Genomic DNA, 23,621 nt, shown 5'->3' with positions numbered 1-23,621 from the left:
TAAGTGGACTCACATTTCAAGCCCTTACTGCTCAAGGGTCAACTGTAATGTGCTCAACAGTCTGTCGTTAACATCTCATATAAGGGAGAGATAGCATTGATTTTGCACAAGTTGATTTAAGAGAATTAAATCAACTAAAAATACTATTACTAAAAGGCTCTTATCTTAGAGGAGAAATCATTTCATTTATCTATTCTGCTCACAAATATCAGAAAACATAATATTGATTACTTGTGAACATTATTTATAATCATTATAAAAGAACATAAAATTAAGGACTTCAAAATATTGCAAAAAGAGATTTCGCTGTTAATTTAAAGATGCAAGACTTCAACCTCAGACCTGATTTTGTGTCTTGGAGATGTTTAGAGATATATAGTAACTCATAAGGAGCCAATTACTTTTATAACATTTTAATCCTTACCATTGATATTAAATATAGGCCAGTAATGATACAATTACCTTCTCATTTTAAAAAATGATTTAATCAAAATTCTTAACTACTTATTACTGGAATGATTTTTTTGTCTTGTCTGATATTACTTCAGGATAATATATTTTCTGAGGTTTTGGTTTATATGACACAATTCTTAACAATCATTAAATAATTAAAGGAGAGTAATAGGAGATGAAGTCAGAGAGGTAGAAACCAGATCATTAGATGCTTATGGAAATTTTAAGAACTTTGGCATTTATTCTGAAAAAAATGAGGCGTAACTGGAGACTTTTAGCAAAGGAATGATAGAAACTTACTTGAGTTTTAGAAAGATCATTCTGGCTGCTGTGTTGGTTGGAGGGCAAGGTCTAAAATGAAATGAATGAGGTCAGTGGTTATGACTTAAAAGGGATAGAAGTGGTGAAGATGATAATAAAAGATCTTATTTTAGACATTTTTTAAGGTAAAACTTGCATTTTGAGGGAAAGAGTACCTGTGAAGTGTAAAAGAGAAGTCAGAGATAATTCCAAGGTGTTTGGACTAAGCAATTGGATAGATGGAATTGCCATTTACTAACTGAAATAGTTTTTTTCAGGGGTGGGGAGATATTCAAGAGTTCAAGTTTGAGATACCTACAAAATATTCAAGTGGAAATGGAGATAGATGTATTAATATGGAGTTTAAGAGACAGATTAGAATTAAAAATATGTTTACAAGTCATTAAGATGTAGATGTATTTAGACCCATGGTGTTGAAAGAAGTCACTAACGTAAATGTAACTGTAGAAGGGAGGCAGTTACTAGAGAGGAATTTAGGGTTAAGAAAAGAATTTTATTTTTGATTAGTATTCTGATTAGTATAATCCTGTAAAAAGAAAAATACATTGATTATATAATAGTATTTCAATTCCTGGATTAATATGAGAGTGGATCTAGTTCACAAAGAGAAGTCTGAGCATTATGTAGGATCAAGATATTTTGGCTATTATATGTCAACAGCAATATTTAGTATTTTTTGTCTTTTTAAATTTCAGAAATTCTTTTGGATGTATAGTGGAATCTAATTTTGCTTTTAATATGCATTTCTCTGATGTTTACTGAGGTTGAACACTTTTTCATAGTATGTTAATTGTCTATTTGATTTTTTTTTTCTGATAAATCTGTTTACAAGAACTTAAGGAAAAAGAATGGGAAAAAATAAAAGAAAGCACCAGAGACTATGGGACAATGTCAGAGGATCTAACATATATGTAACTGAAGTTCCAGAAGTTAAGATAAATGATAACTGAATTAATAGATCACATAATGGCTGAAAACTTTCCAAAAGTTTTGGAACATATCAATCCACATATTCAAGAAATTCAGTGAATCTGAAGAAAAATAAATCATACTTGGTGACATCATTGTCAGACTTCTAAAGATGAAAGAGAAAGTAGAAAAGAAATATGAGATTCAGAGAGAAAAGAAGATATTACCTTCAGTGGAAAAATAATTGGTGTTTGCTTCTCATCAGAGACAATGGAATTGTATCATAAAATGTACACCAGATAGGCTATTTGTTGAGGTTCTGGAGGACACTTTTATTCATAATCAAATATGACAATAGAGCATTGCCCAACAATTTCTGCAGCCAGCAGTCCAGAAAGCCAAATCACACTCTCTACAACAGCTGGTCCACAACAAAAAGGACGTCATCAGTGACTGCCAGCTTCCCTAGTTTACTGATTTCTGACTCAGCACCAAGTAGAGGACAAAATATAAGATTTCTAACCAATCGCGTGAGATGCCTCACTTTGAGTCACTCTAACTCCAGCTTTCCCATACCAACAACCTTGAGTCAAAGTGCAATGATCCCTGACTTACAATGGTTCTACTTTCTGATTTTTTGACTTTAGAAAGTGTTTATTGGGATATTAAATGCATTTTTGCCTTGCCCGACTTTCAAGTTACAATGAATTTCTCTGGACATAACGTCATTGTAAGTTGAGGAGCATCTGTATACCTGAAGCCCTCCTTTTTCTCACTACAGAGTTTTCCTACTCCTTGCCTGTCTTTGAATTTGTGCCAAGTGCAAGTTGTATTAGTTCCCTATTGTGACTGTAACAAATTACCACAAATTTAGCAGCTTAAAGTGACACAAATTTATTATCTTCCAGTTCTGGAGATCGGAAGTCTGAATGCATTTTACAAGGCTAAAATCAAGGGCCTATCAGAGCAGCATTTCTTCTCGAGCCTCTAGAGGAGATCCATTCTTTGTCTTTACCAGCTTCTCTAGGCTGTCCACATTCCTTGAGACTTGGCTGCATCACTCTGACCTCTGCTTCTGTTTTCCTGTCTCTTTTGACTGTGATTGTCTTGACTCTCTTATAAGGATCATCTGATTACAATGGGCCTACCTGTATTATCCAGGGTAATTCCTCATCTCAAGATCCTTAAAAGTGAATCACATCTAGGAAAGTCCCTTTTTCCGTAACATAGATGCATAAGATATCTCGTATAAATATGTAAGATAGCATACTCACAGGTTCCGGGGATTAGGACATGGACATCTTTGGGGTGTAATTATTTGACTCGAGCACAAAAATAATAGTAGCTGACTCTCTTGCTATACCAAACTCTGAAAAAATCCTCTGTTCTTGTTTAGAAGTTGCTCTTTATTTCCACAGTGAAAATGGAATTTCTATGTTATGTTGAGTGTCCAGGGCAAAGGGTGCTAAAAGAACTACAGTAGCAGAAAAGTCACTGCCCTTTACAGATGAAGTTAGAACATATAGAAGGTATACTAAGTCAGTTTCATAATGTCCCTTTGAGTAGCTGTGTCAACACACTGCAAGGGGCAGGCCTGCCCACCTACTCCTGAGCCTTCACCACAGAAGTAAAGGAGCACACAAAAGGAGAGCTGACCCTGATGTCTGGAAAGGTGTAAATAATGGGCAGCACAGAAGAATTACTTATCAAAGTAAGAACCACACAGATGTGTTTTCTGTTTTTCCTTTGACAATAAGTTGTCATAAAATTATTTATTTAGTTTGACTATCCAACTGTATTGGTAATGGTCTAGTGTCAGACACAAATCCACACCCACAAACACACAGTGTCAATTATTACATTATCCATGGTAGTTCGGTTCTATAAAGCTGTCATGAGCATTTAATTAGCAAATATGAAACCACTGCCCTTAGGAGAAATAGAAGGTTTGATGCCTGTGAGTCTCTGATCATATTTTCATCAGCCAATCAATGCATAACCTTGTTTTATGTGTTATTCTGTTTAAAGCACCTTATGTTTTATATATATATATATGTATATATATTTCTTACAAATAATTGATTGAACAGTCTTTGAATGATTTAGAGCCGGTGGCTTTGGAGGTCATTTGTGTTATACAGGTTCCTTTGCCCAAGTCTATGTAAAATAAACCAGTCACAATTGCATTAAAATCCTGCTCTTCCCCATGACCCTTTTCCTGTATAACACTTAGCAGATATTTTCAACATTCTTTTGCCGCCTCCTGAACTGAACAGGCTGCTTGCCTGCAAGTTTAGCATTTTTCACGCCATATCACCTTTTGAAATGTGTGAGGCAGACAGCACTAGCTGAGAAGGATTTAACATTTTCCTGACCCTGGGTAACATTATTGTAATTTTCTTTGACTTTGAGCCTTACAATAGTGCTGTCCACTATGGTTTTTTCCTAATCAGTTGTCATCTCATGAATTCACAAATTTAGCCATTTTTTTCCAACTGTTCCATAGCTTCATTATATGCTATAAACGTTACTTCAGCAGTTTCTGGAATGGTCTTGTGTACAAATCAGCAAATTTCCTCTTCCTTTTTCTGGATATACTGTTTGTTGATTCATTAGCATTTAACTCACAGTCAATAGGACTATAATTCACGCTTGAATGAAGCTTAACTAACAAATATTTTCTCTGTAAGGCCCGTCATAGTCTTCTTGTGCTTAGATAAGATAGCACTTCCACACCATGTTGGAGGCCATTTAAAACAGCAAAATCACCAACAATAAGTACAGAAATGTAAAAAATGTGGTACTAAATAGATCCTGAATCAGACACATGTTTACAGTATGAAAACTGAAACAACAACGCAGAGTGTTGTCTTGTTCGATGTCAGGAACCTGCAGCTGTCAGCCAACTCAAATATTTTGCCCCTCTGCAAATGCCTTTGTAAGTGCCAAGAGTATTGGCTTTGGTTACAGATAAATTTTGTCACGTAGACAAATTTGAAAACGCAGAATCTGCACATAATGAGGATTGGCTTGTGTGTGTGTATTTCTAAATTATTGTTAAAATTTTCATGTAAATCTACTCATAGCGTCATTGAGGTCAAAATATGTGATTATTTATAAATTCCTAAGAAAATGATTTCTACCTCTCTATCTCAGTAGTAAGCATAACAGACAAAAGCCCCTGAACTCATGGAGGTTGTATTTGGTAGCATGTTAGGGATTGGCATGTTGTATGAAACTTACTGTGCCTGCATATGGCTGTATAAATTTTAATTGTAATACTTCCTGCAATATTTTACATTTCATTTGTCTTACCTTTCTAAATTTCAACATCATCCTTTCTTGCTCTGCCTCTGTAAAGCATGCGCCTTGCAACTAACTACATACAGTTTGAAGATCTAATCAACGTTAGACCTGTTGATAGCAGAGATTCGAGTTCCTGAAGATTGGCATGCTGCTGAGAAGTGGCCTGCTGTTTCCTTTCTTAGGGACTCTAGTTTGCTTTTAACTTTGTGCAGAGTCCACTGCTGACAAGACGGTTAATAAAAGTGATATCAGGCACTGTGTGGTATCTGAAAAAAATTAATAAAAAAAAGTATGCTGAGAAAGGTTCTATTAAGTAGGTCGGCAGTCAGCTTTCCTAACTGTCAGCCACTGTTCTTAGGAGCAACTGGTTATTTTTTATTATTACTTATTACACATGTACTATTTTTTTCTGGGGCCAAACCCATCCAGCATCATTTGTTGAAAACACTATCTTTTTTTCACTAAATGACCTTTGATTTTGCCAAAAATCAATTATTTGGATACATTTGAATTTATTTCTAGAATTTCTTTTCTATTTAACTAATTTATTTGTCTATCTTAAAATCATTGTCTTGATTACCGTAGCTTTATAATGAGTTTCGAAGAAAGGTAGTGCAACTCTTGAAAACTTTTTGTTCTTTTCCAAAGTTGTTTTGGCTATTTGCTGGTCCTTTCTATTTCTGTGTCAATTTTAGAATTGGCTTGTTAATTTCTACAAAAAAAAAAAAAAAACAAAAACAAAACCCTGTAAAGATTGTGATCTGGATTTGCTTTAAGTCTGTAGCTCAATTTGGAGGAAAGTACCTTCTTAACAAAATTGAGTTGTTTGATTTATAGACACAGTATATCTTTTAACTTATTTTGATCTTCTTTAATTTTCCCTCAACAAAATTTGGTAGTTTTCAGTCTACAGATCTTGCACAGCTTTCATCAGAATTATTTCTAAGAATTTTATGTTTTTGATTTATAAATTATGATTTAATAATTTTATTTTCCAATTATTTGCTTTCAGTATAAATAAATATTATAGATGTTTATATTTATCTTGTATTTTGTAAACTTGTTAAACTATTTCTAGAAGCATTTTTTACAGATTTCATAGAATTTTCTACATAGACATCATATATGAGAGTAAAAAAGTTGATTTTCCTTTGCAGTCTGTATGCCTTTAATTTCATTTTTTGGCCTCGTTGCATTGTCTAGGACCTTAGTACAATGCTGAATGAAAGTGATAATAATGGATGTGGGTTTATCCCAGATCTAGAGGGAAAACATTTTAAGTTTCTTTCTATTCTTTGTTTAGAGTTTTTATAAGAAATGGATATTGGATTCTGTCAAATGCTTTTTCTGCATCTATGGGGATGATCATTCGTTCTTCCTTTTTTTTTGGCTCAGAGAAGGTGAGTTTTATTAACACTCTTGGATGCAGTTATGGCAGGCAACAGAATGCTGAGACATGGAATCGTTAATTTTTTGTAAAATATGGCAGGCATGGCCTGGAACTAGGAGAGATAAGTGGAGAGTAACCAACCCTACCTTCAAGAAACTTTCCTCCTTGACCACAAGTTTATATTTTACTGCTGGTTTACTTGATATGTTCCTTTTCACTAAACATTTTAATAACATACACCTATATAGTAATTTCACCATCATTTTAAATTTTTTCTGTTTTGTAAATTATAAAAGTTATATATATATATTTGTTGAATCAAAGTCAAACAATACAGACATGTAAAAGAAAAACTCAAAAAATCTTCTTCTCACTACATCACCACTCCCCCACCACACACACATACATAGCCCCCTGTTTCATGTCTCATTTCAATATCCTTTTGGCCTGTATCCCTCTAGATAGAGACAAATGCTATGAACATTTTAATGTGCACACAAGTCACCTGAGATCTCGTTAAACACAGGTTCTAACTCAGCAGGTCTGGGGTGGGCCCTGACACCCTACTTTTCTTTTTTTTTAAAAAATTATACTTTAAGACTTTAAGTTCTAGGGTACATGTGTACAACGTGCAGGTTTGTTACATATGTATACATGAGCCATGTTGGTGTGCTGCACCCATTAACTCGTCATTTACATTAAGTATATCTCTTAATGCTATCCCTCCCTCCTCCCTACTCCCCACAATAGGACCCGGTGTGTGATGTTCCCCTTACTGTGTCCAAGTGATCTCATTGTTCAATTCCCACCTATGAGTGAGAACATGCGGTAATTGGTTTTCTGTTCTTGCGATAGTTTGCTGAGAATGATGGTTTCCAGCTGCATCCATGTCCCTACAAAGGACACAAACTCATCTTTTTTTTATGGCTGCATACTATTCCATGGTGTATATGTGCCACATTTTCTTAATCCAGTTCTTCCTTTTTTAGTCTGTTAATACGGTGAATTACGCTGATAGTTTTTAAAGTGTTAAAACAAGCTTGTATTTCTGGAATAAAGCTTTTATTCTTGCAGGTCTGCTTTAAACTTTGTTAGGCAATACCAGAACAACCTTTTCATCTAATTTTCCACATTGCTAAGATAAAACCCTTCTTCCTAAGTTCAACAGTTAAGTCTTCTACTCTGCCTGGTGAAAAAAGAAACTTTCCTGGCTTTGTGCAATTTTTAAGTAATATTCTTTGTTTTCCTTATCTTTTCTACAAGTTATTTTCCCAATCTTGGGCAATTTTTAAAAAATGTATGTGCTAAGCAGTACTCAACTAAAGAACTGAGGAGGAGCCTTGCGGATCTCTGAGTTTCCTCTCTCTGCTGTCCTCCCTTTTCTGGTACTCTGCACTGTGAACTCTGGCTGCTTTGGCTCCCCTCCACTTCCATCTCTATCTTTTTGATTCCTGGGTTTCCATTCCTTACCCTGCAGACGGAAAACTCTTAAAACAGTTAAATTAGACAATCTTAGATCTCACCTCTTTTGTCGCCCTTCTTTTAGGGATCTCTGTCCTTATTTGTCTCATGTCCATTTTCTTGAAAAAAAAAATTTTTTTTTTTCAATTTATTTCAGGTAGGAAGTTAAATCTGGTCTCTTCTTTGCCAGAAGGAAAAGTCTGTATTAATATTTTTGAAGTATAGTTTTTCTTCATCATAGAAATCTATACTTTGTAAATTAAAGTCCATGCTACTTTTTGGTAAGGTTTCCATTTTTTTGAATATTAAGTTTCATTAAATTGAATGAAATTTGCCTGCGTTTTTATGTTTTAAAATACTGGAATTCTTTTTTTTTAATTCAGAGAGACTGAATTCTGCTTTTGTGATAATGAATATTAACATGATTTGAAACAGGCAAGTACTGTATTGAGTTTGGAATCTGTGACTCCTTACATTTTTTATGCTTGTTGTCTTCATAGCATCAATTGGTCCATTTCCATTGAAGAGTTTTATTATGCCCATTTACTCATTTGCTAAATATATGCCAAGCTTGAGGAACAAAGTCATAAATCAGACATAGGGCTTTGTCCTGTAGGAGAGGAAGGCCATGCTATTAATAAGCAAATGCAATAAAATGCTAATTTTCAAGTAGTTTAAGACAACTTCTCTGCTAGTTATTGCATTGTTTTGGTGATCAAATACAAGATGCAATGACACTGAATGAAACCTATGCCCTGTTAAGGTCATATTCTAACAGGATGTTGTTTACTCATTTTATGTTCACTGAGCACTGTTGTAGCTGAAATAATTATTTGAATCTAATATTATTTGAATCTAATATTTTTCTCTGTTCTGTTTATATATAACTCTGTAATCAATGTTAATTTTTTTCAACAGAAGATAAATGTAAATATATTCTTTAAATAAATAAAATAATATACACTTTTTAAAAATGTAGAGCATTAAAAAAGGTGTTTTTTAAAAAGCAGACTGAGGATAACTGAATGCAGACTTTGAAATATTAAAGATACCAATTTTATAGCAATTTGGCTTAAATATATTTAATAACCAGGGTTCTGATATGTTCTGGTAACAGCTTCCAGAGACTCTCATTCCAGAGAAGCTCCTGCCCCACACCCAGAGGGAAGAAATGCACGCTCAGCGAGGCCAAGAAGATTCCAGACAGACAATACTTGCTGGGTTTCCTCAGCCAGTCTATTAGCATTAGATCATATGCTTTTTGTCCAATTATATTTCTACATGGCTGTCCATACTTTGTTGAACCTAAGCATCAAAATCGACAATTTTCTGTGTATCTTTGAGTCTTCATTCTGAAAGCTTCTGTGTCTACATGTTAAATAAATTTGTATACCTTTTTTCCAATGAATCTGCCTTTTGCAGGTTTATTTTCCAGAGAACCTTCAGAGGGTGACCCACAGAGTGTGTATTTAAAGGGAGCTGGCATTAACTCTTAACTAAAATGGCAAATGAATTTTTCTCGAATCTGATGGAATTTCTGTTTATTCAAGTTTTGATGATTCTCTTTTTTAAATTTACGTCTTGTAAATTAGGATGCTTGTTTCTTGTTTCAGTGTCATTATAAAAGATGACAGAAAAATCTTAGTCTTTCTTTAATCATTGTTTTCAATTTAAATATTTAAGCACCCAGTCTTACAATAGCTTTCTGTGGAAGTCTTTCTTTTAGCCTCCTAAGCTCTGCAAACAATGGCAATATGATCTTTTTACTAATTAACTTTATAAATATTTTTACTGTTTTCACTTGTTCTTTTAATTCCTTCTTTCACTTGAGCATTCTACCCAGCCTATGTCTCTCAACCATAAGCAGCGCTCTCTCCTTGAGTTACCTATTCTTTCCAGCACGTGGGGCAAAGGTAAACATTTCCTTGTTTCTTTTGTGGGAGGAAAATTACATATTATATTTGACATAATACATGCTCAAAATAGATTCCCATTTTGTTCAACATGACTCATCTTATTTAATGCCAAATAATAGGGCAAGGATGATTTATTAACACTTTCAGGCCCTCTGTCCTGTGATACTCATGGGGAATTAGTGGGCAGAGAAGAGAAGGGACAGGACCACAGTATGGTGGGCTACACATTACACTGTTAGAGGGGAGTTATGGTCCCTGATACTAATCATGTGGTGTGACTTACTGGGTTATTAGGAAGACAAACTCCCTGTTGTTTCCTCATTTATAAAATAGAAGACATAATACATTTTACTTTACAGTACATTTGAACTCAATGGACATTGTCAAATAACATGTATATGTAAGACAAATTAGTTCATAAAATTGAGAATTTACAAGTGGAATTTTCCAAGATTAGAATCCTTGACACTGAAAATGTAAATGCATAGAAATCAAACTTTATAGCTGTTTCTCTTACAAAGCTCTGTATTTGGGACACATGCTTTATGGATGAAACTGCAGTGTCACAAAGAACTTCTTTAAAATTTTAAAAATGAAAAGTAAATACTAATGAAAGGCCAAAATAGATTCTCATGGAATTCTTAAAGAGCAAGCATAGTAATTATTATTTTATAATATATGCAAGTGACATATGTTTTTCTACACACCATGATACTGCCAGTAAATGACTTAAATAAATAAAAATACTCATAGACCCTTCTTTAATTTTGCCTAGTCAGAAGTCACGTCTCTTTATCTGAACTCCTATGGCATATTTTCCTGCTGCCTTACTATCGTAATTATCGGGTTTAGCCTTGTGTGTGTACATTTTGCTTATTTTCTCCTCTAGGTTATAATCTCTTTGATGGTTTGCTTCTATTAATTAGCATCCTCCACAATTCGTACTGGGAGTCTTCATTCTGAAGGCTTCTGTATATACATGTTAAATAAATTTGTATACCTTTTCTCCAATTAATCTGTCTTTTGAAGGTTTATTTTTTGGAGAACCTTCAGATGGTGATCTACACAGTGTATATTTAAAAGGAACTGGTATTGATTCTTTTTTTTTTTTTTTGATTGCAGAAAGGAACTGGTATTAATTCTTAACTAAAATGGCAAATAAATTTTTCTCGAATCTGATGGAATTTCTGTTTATTCAAGTTTTGATGATTCTCTTTTTAAAATTTGCATCTTATGAACTAGGATGCCTGTTTCTTGCTTCAGAGTCATTTTTAAAAATGACATAAAATTATTTGTCCTCTTTTAACCACTGTTTTCAAACCAAGTATTTAAGCATCCAGTCTGACAATAACTTTCTTTGAAAAGCTATTCCTCCCTAAGGTGCGCATACACCATAAGGTGTTTGATGAATTAATTAATCCCAGAAATCAAGACACTTCTACTGGAAATTTTATAAATACAAATCTGTCTTTAAAAGAGTTTCAATCTAGCCATTGCGTAACAGAATGAACAATGCTTATGTCGATAATCTCCATCACAGATTTTTCTCAAAAGTGAAGGGATATAAGGGCAATTCTCCTTCTACCATCCAATGATCAATTATGTTAACTTCTCTGTACTATCTTTCGTTTGATAATCACAGAAGCTTTCTTACATACTTTTCTTGAGAAATGTATTATATATTGTTAGAATATCTTTTATAGATTTTGACTTACCCTTGGAAAGAAGAGATGCCCTTCTAATTGTAGGCTCTAAGTGGGTAACAGGTACCTTTGTATCAAATTGTTATTAAAGAGTCAGGAAGGTTTATTTTAGCATTTAATCTTTTGGGAAAAGCCTAAATAGCTCTGTTTCACATATCTAGGGAAACATGACTGAGAGAAAAAAGAATTGCTACAGAAAATGCCGTTTGCTTTTCATCTGCAGGTAATAAGGGAAAACATAACAGTTTGGATAAATACAAGCATTACAGAAAACCGATTTAGCATGGGGACTGTGGGGGCAGCAACTGCTGGTACATTCTTGAATATGCACTTGGTGTGTGCCTTTGAGCAAGTTATTCATTCATTTGTTGGATAAAGCTTAAAAACACATAGATAATAAGTACTTGTCAGATATTAGCTATTACTCTGTTCTGAATGAAAATTCAATAATAATTTTTCAGTTGAATATCCTCCACAAATTAGAGTAGAACAAAAGTCTTCAGTTTTGGGGACATGATCTTTTTAGCACTGGTTCTTAAACTGGACTGTTCATTCAATGAAAAAATTGGGGCAGTTTATAAGATCGTACTTAAGCTTGGGTCCTACTCCCAAGAATTCTGATTTACTGGAAGGAGAGTGGCCTAAACTCTGTGATTATTCAAATCTCCCTAGGTAATTCTAATGCACAGAAAGGCTAGAGAACAGTTATGTAGAATGCTTCTCTTCAGTTTCAAGGAACAAAAGTCAAGGCAGTGTTTGTAAATTTCTTTTTTCTTAGCATCAGGGATAACACCATGCAAGAAGTCAACTTTAGTAACACAACTACATTGTGGTTCTGTGTTCTATCTTATTTATGTCACCTTCTACCAAATTGCTCTTTGAAGTATCATGTCTGCAGAGGGTTTGAGTCCTAATAAGATATTGCCTTTACTCCTGAAGTCTAACGCCAACATGTGTGGGTTTCATGTTCCTTACAGTTACTTCTTAATATTATCATCATCACTTTCTCAACTGTATTAGTTTCCATTTCTGTGTGGAAAATTTACTGCAAATACAGCAGCTAAAACAAAATCCGTTTGTTATCTCACAGTTCTGTAAAGCAAGTCAGGACACAGAGTGGCTGGGTTATCTGCTTATGTTCTCTCATGGCTGAAATCAAAGTGTTGGCTAAGCTGCGTTTTTATCTGGAAGATGTGGTGCCAAAACTCATTTCCAAGGTCATTCATGTTGGCAGAATTCAGTTTCTTGTGGTTGCAAGACTCAGGTCCCCATTTCCTCGCTGGCTGTTGGCTTGAATCTGCTCTCGGTTCCTGGAGGCTGCCCACAGCTCCCACAGACAGTTCATAACTTGGCTGTTTCTGTCTTTCAGGCCAGCATGAACATGCTTTTCTGACTTGCAATCGCAATCCTCTCCAATCAGCCAGATGAACTTCTTTTATAATTATAGGCCTCGATTCAGCAGCTATGACAGATGCCTGTTGTTCAAGGCTTGCCTTCATCACACTCTCAGTTACCTAAGGCTCATGCTGTTGTCTTGGATCCCCATCTCCCAGTATTAAACTCATATTCTATAGTTCCCATGATCTATTTCCCCAAGGTCCTGTTCCTTGAGCTCTAAGACAACAATTAGCTACTTTAATAAAATAATCTGTTTGTCCCGCTAATGAACTCAGAATGGAAGAAAGTCCTATAGACTTTCTTTACACTCCAGGTAAGGTATAAGATTTCTTATTTTAAATGTTCACTCACAGCTACTTTGATTGTTGAACATTAATGGTCTCCTGGAAAGATGCTTTGTTACTAGAGGGAAGACTCTTACTATAGAATGACATTGAAAACCTTATTTTCTAAAAAAAAAAGAAAAGCATTTTGAAAGCATTACAAGTGAAACAGATCATGAACAACCAAGGTAGAAGCTGTAAATAAAGATGAAGATTTCTTATGCTGGAAAATGACATTGATTAAATATAGACCAAGGGAGTCTATGTGAATATTTTGGCCCAGTTATAAGCATTTTTCTTCTCCCATAGCATAGGTCCAGCTATCAATTTTCCCTATAGTCTGACAGTCTTTGTTGCACAGTGTTAACAATACAAGATGAAAAATATGCTACTGTGAGAGTATTACTGTGAATACAGTGGTCATCTATTTCAACCTTGATTTCTGGTAAGAATTTACTGTTTTTTTTCTTATACATTTTCAACTAAAGGTGACAAATTCTATTGACTTTACTAAAAACTATAGCTCTTAAGAAATGTGTTATAATTAATACCACGTCTTATTGCAAAAATTATTTTTTCCTTTGACCTAGGTTTGTAGAATATGCAATTTTATTTTCCATACAATCAATACCCACAAGGTGCTGAATGCTGATATCTGCTTACCTACACCTCTAGATATATCCTTAGCATTTGTGATCATTATACTGATTGAAACAATTTTAGGTCAGTGAGTCACAAATATCTCACTTTTTCTTTTGTTCCTGGACATGAAAGCAGAGTTTTGAACAATATGTACATTTTCCAAAACTCCATAAAAATATTAAACTAAATCATGTTTCTTTGTTAGGTTTGCCACAGGGTCTATAATCTTTAGAGTATTTTAGCTTGGGATGTAGATACCAAAGGGAAAGCTTGTTGGGTATGTTGGCATTTCCAACTCTCAGATTCTTTTTGTGGCTTTCAATATTTTTTTTTTCTCTGCACATCTCCAAGAAAGCAATTGCTTTTGATCTGCCCTTAAGGCTTAATAAATATCTTAATTGACAACCTCTTCAACATTACTCTTGGAATTGTGGATTAATGGTTTCTTCTAAAACTTATTCATAGCAAATAAAGTAAGAAGAGAAATATTGTGTGTCCATTTAATCTTCATCTATTTGTATTTCCAATGATGTAATACCTCTTGCTACAGCAGAAACTCTTATAACCAGAATCACTTGAGATTGGTGAGGGCAGGAGAAGGGAAGAATTGGAGCTGAAAAAAAAGCAGAAAGGGAGAAGGCTTGGAGAAATAACACGAACAGCAAAAATGTTTCAAGATTGTGTTTCTCAGCCTGATGGAGACGTAGAACCAGACTGCCTGGGCTGAAATCCTGGCTCCTCTATGTATTTTATCTATGACATTGTTCAGGTTAATTAACGTTTTAAAGTATTTGATTCATCATGTATAAAATGGAAATAATTATAGTAATAATCATCTAGGGCTGTTGTGAGGATGAAATGAATTAATACATGTAAAGTGCTTAGAAACATATTTAAAATATTAGTATACACCTTACATGCATATTTATTAGTAGTAGTAGTAGTAGTATTTTTGAGATGGAGTTTCACTCTTGTTGTTTAGGCTGGAATGCAATGGCGTGATCTCAGCTCACTGCAACCTCTGTCTCCTGCCTCAGCCTCCCAAGTAGCTGGGATTACAGGCGCCTGACACCGTGCCCAGCTAATTTTTGTATTTTTAGTAAAGACGAGGTTTCACCATATTGGCCAGGCTGGTCTTGAACTCCTGACCTCATGCGAGCCACCTGCCTCAGCCAGGCCTATTTATTATTATTAAAGTGAATGAAATTAAACACATAATTTGTTCTAAGTTCTATGCTTTATTTAATATTTTCAACATCCCTGAGATATATTTGTTGTCCTTCTTTTGACAAATGAGAAAACAAATTTTCAGAGCGAAAAATAACCACCCTAAGTTTCCACAGCTTGTAAGAAGAAGATATGGAATTAAAAATTAAGACATTTCTGATTTCACAGATGATATATCATTTTATTTTCACCACCTCCATTTCTGTTTAACATGAAAAGTCTCACTATAGCCACATGATTTTAGATGAAAAAGAAAGTGATTCTGTTAAGGAAAGATTGCAGAGATGAGCAGGATTTGTTTTGAGAAAGTTCAGTGCATTTTGGCTAGGTCTTGAACAAAGAAAGAGTAGAATTTTAAAAGCAAAGAATAGTAAGTACACATACACACATTCCAGATATTGCTTGTGCAGTCATGGAAGTGTGGTGATGACTGATATTTTAAAACAACTATGAATTACTTTTCATGACTAGAATATGGAATGAATGAAGGTAGGATTTAGAAGTGAGACTGGGCAGGTATTTGGGGCTACACCACAAATGGCTTTAAATTTTATAGTGAGGAGTTTGATCTACATACTGTAGACAGTGAATAAACCTGTAAGTTTTTAAAATGGAAAATGAATATAATGAAATATGTATTGAAAGACATAACTCTGTTAGCAAGATAAAGGGTAATTTTGTTGTAAAAGAAAGTTAAACAAGGCAACCATCATATTCTCAAAATAGTCATGAAAATGAGTTTTTTTTAACTAGGATAATAAAACTAGACAGAATGGAATCCTTTAAAGAAGTGAATTAAGAAAATCAGATTCAAATGCTGTATTTGATATTAGAGGTTAAGACAAGTGAGAATTTGCAAGTGGTGGATTTTTAGCTATGCTGGTGTCTGAGTAAATGATAATTTATAATGATATAGAAAAACAGGTGGAGAAGTAGGCTTACAGGGAAGATAAAGACTTCAGCTTTGAACAGCCTAAGTTGGAGCTACAGTGGGATATTTAGATCAAGCAGTCATTTAGGAAGATATCTTTGATACTTGGAAGACTGGCAAGGCCTAAAGATGTGAATTTGCGAATCCTAACTAAGCAGTTGATAGTTGAATTTTAGTGAATGTTAAGATTACTTTACATAAGAAGAGAGAGGGAAGAGAAGGTGGATAGCCTTAAAACCCTAGGAGACACCGGTATGTTAGTAGCAAAGTGGGACAACTTGTGGGTAAAAAAGACCAAGCGTAATCAAAGGATTAGTAAAGATCTGAAAGAGGTAAAATAGAAGATAAAGAAGAAGAAAATTTTAAGAGAGCATGGTCAGTTTGAGCAAATTGGACTCTGAGGTCAAGAAGGATAAGGACTGTTAAAATGCCCTTGGACTTCACAATTAGGAGATAATAGGAGAGCTTTTTCAAGGATATTTTTAGTGGAGTGATCAGAGTGAAAGTTTAGATTACAATGAATGGAAGAGTGAATGGAAGTGAGAAATAGGAGGCAGGAAATACTGAACATTTTTCTAAGAAAATTAGAGTGTGCCAATAATAATACAGAATTAATTATTGGCAAGTAGAGTCAACTTTTTTCTTTGAGAAAGCCAGTACAGAAAACAACATAAGTAAATTTTTAGAATACTTTGAGGTAGAGAGGATGTCTGAAGTTACTTGCCCTTGATGATCTCTATTTCCCCTAACTATGAAATAAAGGGATCTGCTGTTTAGAAACGTGGCTTTGGAGTACCCTCCTGATTAAAGAATTGTGAAAATAAGCTACCAAATTCTTATTAGCCTGAGAAAAGTCACAAAATAAATGGACTTATGAGTCACAGTTTGAAATCAGCAAGCAGATGTACATAGTCAAAAGGCAGAAGGAAATGAATACAAAAGGTTAAGATAGATAGTCTAAATGAAGAAAACAGCATTTATGATATATGTATAACGGCTAAATAAGACATTGAAAATAAAATATGTAGACTTTCTTCAACCTGCCTGACCTGTGGTTTTAGGCAAATCTTATTTTTATGAGCTTTAGTTTCCTCATTTGTATAATGGGCTTTTGTATAGTGCTTGGCATACCAGCCTCAAGAGGTTTTTGATTCCTCAGATTTACTTAAAATTTATTCAACACAGAGTTACTCAAAGTGTGTTCTTTCATAACAAGGAAAGGGAGATGGTGAGTCTATGATCAAATAAACTTGGAAAAGTCTATGTAGATATTTTTCTCTTTGGGTGTTAGAACACATGTTAGCATATGCAGTTTTAAGATGTACTCCAGTTTTCTTTTTAAAGAAACAAATTAATTGTATTTAGCTCATTGTTAGTCAATTGTATTTAACCATAAGGTGGTTTTAATTTTTTAAATTTCTCTCCATAATGTTTAAAACTTGTACTGCAATGCTACAGGATACATTTTGGGAAATCCTATTTTATTATGTAAGTACTCTTTCATGTATCAGAGTCACAAAAATGGAGAAGTGATGAAAGCTACATCAGGGAATAAGCTGTACGTTTTATGGCCAAAACAGTAATAGTATTTGTGTAGATTTTTCTTTCTTTGAGAGTCTCTATTATTTAATTTATAAATGTAAACCATTGAGTTATACTTAAATCCTATTTTGAATTGGGCTTGATAATCATTTTACACAAACATTATTTTTTCGCATTTCTCAGAGGCCATTAATTTCTCAGGTATATTAAACTGTCAGTGTAAGTATTAAGATTTTAATTCATTTTGGATAAATTCCTGGAAACACAAAATCTCCTAAGATTTAGTCAGGAGATTGAAACAATTAATAGACCACTGTAAAGCTCTGAAATTGAATCAGTAACAAGAAAAGTTCCAATCAAAAAAAGCCTGAGACCAGGTAGATTTACAACCAAATTCTACCAGATATATGAAGAATAACTGATACTAATCCTACTGAAACTATTCCAAAAAATCAAGGATGAGGGACTCCTCTGTGACTCATTCTATGAAACCAGCATCATATTAATACCAGAATCTGGCAGAGACATGAAGAAAGAAAACTTCAGGTCGATATCCCTGATAAACATAGACACAAAAATCCTCCACAAAATATTAGCAAACAAAATACAGCAGCACACCAGAAAGTTAATTCACCATGACCAAGTAAGCTTTATTACTGGGATACAAGTTTGGTTCAGCATAACACAAATCAATATATATGATTCACTGCATAAAGAAAATTAAAAGCAAAAACCATATGATCATCTCAATAGATGCAGATAGAGCTGTTGATAAAATCCAACACTCCTTCATGATAAATAACCTCAACTGACTAGGCATTGAAGGAATGTACCTTAAAGTAATAAGAGCCATCTATGACAAACCCACAGCAAACATCATGTTGAACAGACAGAAGCTGGAACCATTCCCCTTGAGAACTGGAACAAGGCAAAGACGCCCACTCTCACCACTCTTATTCAACATAGTACTGGAAGTCCTAACCAGAGGAATCAGGCAAGAGAAAGAAATAAAAGGCATCCAAATAGGAAAGGAAATCAAACTTTCTTTCTTTGCTGACAATATGATTTTATACTTAGAAACCCCTAAAGACTCTGCCTAAAGGCTACTATAATTGATACGTGATTTCAGCAAGGATTTGAGACACAAAATCAATACACAGAAATTAGTAGCATTTCTATATACCAACAATGTCCACGTCAAGAGTCAAATCAAGAGCACAATCCCCTTTACGATAGCCACAAAGAAAACAAAATACCGAGGAATACACCTAAAAAAATACATAAGAGATCTCTTAAAGAACTACAGTACACTGTTGAAGGAAATCAGAGAAAACACAAATGGAAAAACATCCCATGCTCATAGATTGGAAGGATTAATATCATTAAAATAGCCATATTGCACAAAGCACTTTACAGATTTAGTACTATTTCTATCAAACCACCAATGTCATTTTTTGCAGAATTAGAAAAAAATATTCTAAAATTCATATGGAAACAAAAAAGAAACTGAATAGCCGAAACAATTCTAAGCAGAAAGAAAAAAGCAGAGGCATCACTCTACCTGACATCAAATTGTACTATGAGGCTACAGTAACCAAAACAGCATGGTACTGGTACAAAAACAGACATGTAGATCAATGGCACAGAATAGAAAATTCAGAAATAAAGCCACACACTTAAAACCATCTGATCTTTGACAGGGCTGATAAAAACAAGCAATGGGGAAAGGACTCCTGATTCAATAAATGGTGCTGAGATAGCTGGGTAGCCACATGTAAAAATTAACTCGAGATGGACTAAAGATTTAATGTAAGACCTCAAATTATAAAATCGTAGAAGAAAATCTAGGAATACTTTTCTCACACCAGTGATTACCTTTCTCACACCTGTCTTGACAAATAATTTATGACCAAGTCCCCAAAACCAATTGCAATAAAAACAAGAATTAACAAGTGAGACCTAATTAAATTCAGGAGCTTCTGCACAGCAGAAAAAACTATCAGCAGAGTAGATAGACAACCTACAGAATGACAGAAAATGTTCACAAACTATGCATCTGGCAAAGGTGTAATATTCAGAATCAATAAAGAACTTTAACAAATCAAAATACAAACAAGCAAACAAGCAAAATACTAAAAACCTCATTAAAAAGTGGGCAAAGTTCGGGAGCAGACATTTCTCAAAAGAAGACATACAGGTAGCCAACAAACACATAAAAAAGTGGCCATCATCACTAATCATCAGAACAATTGAAATTGAAACCACAATGAGATGCCATCTCACATCAGTCAAAATGGCTATTATTAAAGAGTCAAAAAACAAAAACAAAAACAAAACCATGCTGGTGAGGCTGCAGAGAAAGAGGAATGCTTATACACCATTGGGGGAAATGTTAATTAGTTCAGTGTCTGTGGAAAGCGGTTTGGAAATTTCCCAAAGTACTTAAAACAGAGGTACCATTTGATCCAGCAATCCTATTACTGGGTATATGCCCAAAGGAATATAAATTATTATACCAAAAAGACACATGCACACATGTGTTCATCGCAGTGCTACTCACAACAGCTAAAACACAGAATCAACTCAGGTGCCCATCAGTGGTAGACTGGATTACTGGAAAATGTGGTACACATACTCCATTAAAGAAAATGAAATAATGTTCTTTGCAGCAACATGGATGGAGCTGGAGGCCATAATCCTAAGCAAATTAATACAGAAATAGAAAGCCAAATATCATATGTTGTCACTAGTAAGTGTGAATTAAATATTGAGCACACATGGACACAAATATGACAACAATCGACATTGTGAACTACTAAAGGGAGAGGGAGGGAGGGGAGCTTGGGTTAAAAATCTATCTATTGGGTACTGTGCTTACTACTGGGTCCAGTATAGCCATGTAACAATCCTACACGTGCACTCTCTATATTAAAATAAAAGCTGAATAATTTTAAAAGAGGTTGTAATTTATTTTGTATAACTAGCTTTGATTCACTAATTTTTTTGTTAAGGATCTTTTTTCCCATCTATATTCATGATATGATAGTGGTCTTTGAATACCTTTCTTATAATAACCTTACCAGATTTTTGTGTCAAGGTTATGCTGGTTTCATACAATGAGTTGGGAGTTATTTCTTTACTTTCCAGAAGAGTTTGTGTAAGCTATGTCTGTAATTTGCTATTTGTTTTTTTATTTCTAGAGATGAATACATAGATCCTTAATTTTCACTCTTTCTTTTGTGATTGTATGCATTTAAAGATATAAATTATCCTCTAAGCACAGATTTAGCTGTATCTCTCAAGCTTTAACATGTTGTATTTTTGTTATCAATTAATTCAAAATACTCTTTACTTTTCATCGTGATTTTTCATTTGATTGTTTTTTAGAAGTTGGGGATTTTCTTGTATTGCAGTTCTGCTGTGATCAGAGATCCTTATCTGAAAGATATAAATCTTCTGAAATTTGTTCAGACTTATTTTGTGGCCCCAGCATATAGTTAATTTTGATAAATATTTATTTGAAAAGTTGTAATGTCCTTCTGTGGTGTATAGTATTTCATATCCATCAATTAGGCCAGATTTGTTATTGTCATTTTTTTCTATGCTTATTGATATTTTGTCAGTTTATTTAGTGAGAAAAATATGTGAGTTCTTATAATAATTGAGGGTTTATATATTTTTCCTTTCAGTTTTGTTTACTTTGCCTAATACACTTTGAAGCTAAATTATTAGATTAATAAAGATTTAGAATTTTTATATTTTCCAAGTAGATTAACTGCTTTATACAAATTTTAAAATTTCTTTCTTTATCCCTAATAATATTGTCTCAATGTCCACTTTGTTTGATATTAGTAAAACCATAAACATTTTTCTTTTACTTAGAGCCTTTATTTTTACTTTTGCTTTCAAACTTTATGTAGCCTTATATTTAAGATATGCTTCATAAATAGCTTATATTTATTTCTTTAATATGGCCTAATTATTTTTCTTTTCTGAAATAGTTTATTTTATATTAATATAATTGCAGATATATTTCTGTTTAAAGTTATAAATTACTTTTCTCCTATTAGTCTCATATATTATCTACTATTCATTTCTCTTCTTTCTTGTCTTCTTTGAATTAACCAAATGCAAATATTTTGTTATTTAATCTTTCTCCATCTATCCACAAAATTAGCCTGTTAGTCATGCATTTCTTATTATTCTTTTTCTGAATATTTTAGAGGTCACAATATACATTTTTGATTTAATGGTATTTCCTATAAATTATTATTATTACTCTAACATCACTAGGACCTTAAAACACTCTAACTTCATTTATTGCTTTATCATCTGCCATGACAATAAAAAATTACCTAACCTCTTGTTGACTTCCCAACTGCCCTTCATAGTAGGCCTGTAATTTGAATCATATGTGGAATTGAATAAACAGAAACATAATAAAGTCATGCAGATATTTCTATTATACCCATGTGCAAACTTTTTTACATGTGTTAACTCTTTATGCATTAATACTGCAGATATTTTACTCTTTTTCGATACTTCAGAGACTTTTTTTTATTTTTAAATTTTTTTTTAGTTTCAGAGAGGTAGAGAGAGGTTTAATTTTTTTTTAGTTTGAGAGAGGTAGAATCATGGAGGGAAAACACAACAATGACATTCAAAGCATAGGACATCATTTTGCAATGCTATCGTTTTTCTGTGTATACCAGGCCCGGATACAGGATGACTAGATTATTGTTAGAGGAGGTTTAAAAAGTTTTGACTCCTCATTCACATAAGGGAGAGGTTCAAATCAAGCTACCCTAATGGCTAGTCCCATAAGAAAAGTTTTAAGAACACATAACAATTTATATTAGGTCAAGTGACATACTATACCATAGATTTTGCTTATCATTATTCAGTAAAACTTGTAAATTCATTTGAAAATAAACATTAGTTTTCTAGTTGTAAGAACACATATTCTACTAAAAATCCCTCACTCTTTATTGTAAATAGGGGAGAGAAGCATTGTAAAATTTTCTAAAAACCTTGTATTTTTGTCTCAGTAGTAGGAGAAAATTCCCAGACGATTTGGACTGAATGGAGAAAGGAAGGGAAAAAAGGCAGTAGGAGTGTCACTTTTAGATGTTGTTTTGCTGTTGTTAGTGTAGCCAGTGTGTACCATCTGCTTTCCCTTACATCACTGCAGGTTTCTTACTGATCCGGCTAATACCATAAAGCAGCCTTTTCTTTTCTCTTCTACCACGCCTGACGTTTTCTGCCTTCTGGGTGAGTCACTTGCCCAGTTCAGTCATATACACAAACTTGCTTGCCTGGGATACTGCTTGCTTTAATCTTGAGTTGTTAGGCTTTATATTCTTTTCTAAATCCTTTGGATATAATACATTTGTTTAATTATATTACACATTTTAATTTCTTTAGAGCACATTCTTTCCTGTGTCGTAGTTAATATAAGTAATATTATGTTGTCGTTTGGACACATCCCAGGCCTGGATCTCAAAGGATGGCTGTCAAATGGAAAAGATGAAGTCAGTGAGACAAAACAGCCTGCTGAATCTCAGGAGGCACCTGTGTTTCAAATGTGTTAATGGAACTGTCCAGGTGGAAACCAGAGGTGTCATATCTGGGATTCCACCCTAGGGGCTCCATGAATTCTCTTTCCTGGGATTCTGAATGGCTTTCTGAAGTTGCATTAAAAAAATCGCTTGAGTGTATTTAATGTCCTTTCTTGAAAGATTATCTTTTTAAAAGCAAAGTATTTTTATTCTTCTAGAACATATGTAAAATTATTTAAAATAATCAGTTATTTATAGAAGTACTTCTTACTGTCCTCCTTGTGTACTAGACAAAAGCAATTTACACAGAAGCATTTATGTAGATTGAAACCCTAAATATAAATATCTATTTTTGTCTCACATTTTATAATTTCTTTCTAATGATCAAGGCAGTTAGATCAGACAGAAAAATGATTATTGTGGATTATGAAAAGAATTATTTCTGACCCCAAGGGAGTCTTTTGATTATGTTTCCATTTTAATAAAAATCAAAGCCAAAAGCTGTTGTAGCTGTTTTGTATACTACTTTTCTAGAGGGACA

At 33.8% G+C, this 23,621-nt stretch overlaps 1 long non-coding RNA gene across 3 annotated transcripts in view; it reads right to left on the bottom strand.

Annotated features, from left to right (window-relative positions):
- Window positions 1-23,621, bottom strand: part of LOC107129814 (uncharacterized) — a 70,042-nt gene that overhangs the window by 21,575 nt on the left and 24,846 nt on the right. For 2 of the 3 annotated variants that reach the window (XR_010586964.2, XR_010586965.2), the window contains exon 2: window positions 754-804. This is a non-coding gene — a long non-coding RNA (uncharacterized lncRNA). Of the gene's footprint in view, window positions 1-753; window positions 805-4,998; window positions 5,256-23,621 lie in introns of all 3 variants that reach the window. The other variant, XR_010586963.2, reaches the window with a different exon arrangement.

The sequence above is a fragment of the Macaca fascicularis genome, chromosome 5, assembly GCF_037993035.2.
Source record: "Macaca fascicularis isolate 582-1 chromosome 5, T2T-MFA8v1.1".
Classification (NCBI taxonomy): domain Eukaryota; kingdom Metazoa; phylum Chordata; class Mammalia; order Primates; family Cercopithecidae; genus Macaca; species Macaca fascicularis.
The sequence above is the reverse complement of the archived record's forward strand: the minus strand, read 5'-3'. Positions and strand labels throughout refer to the sequence as shown.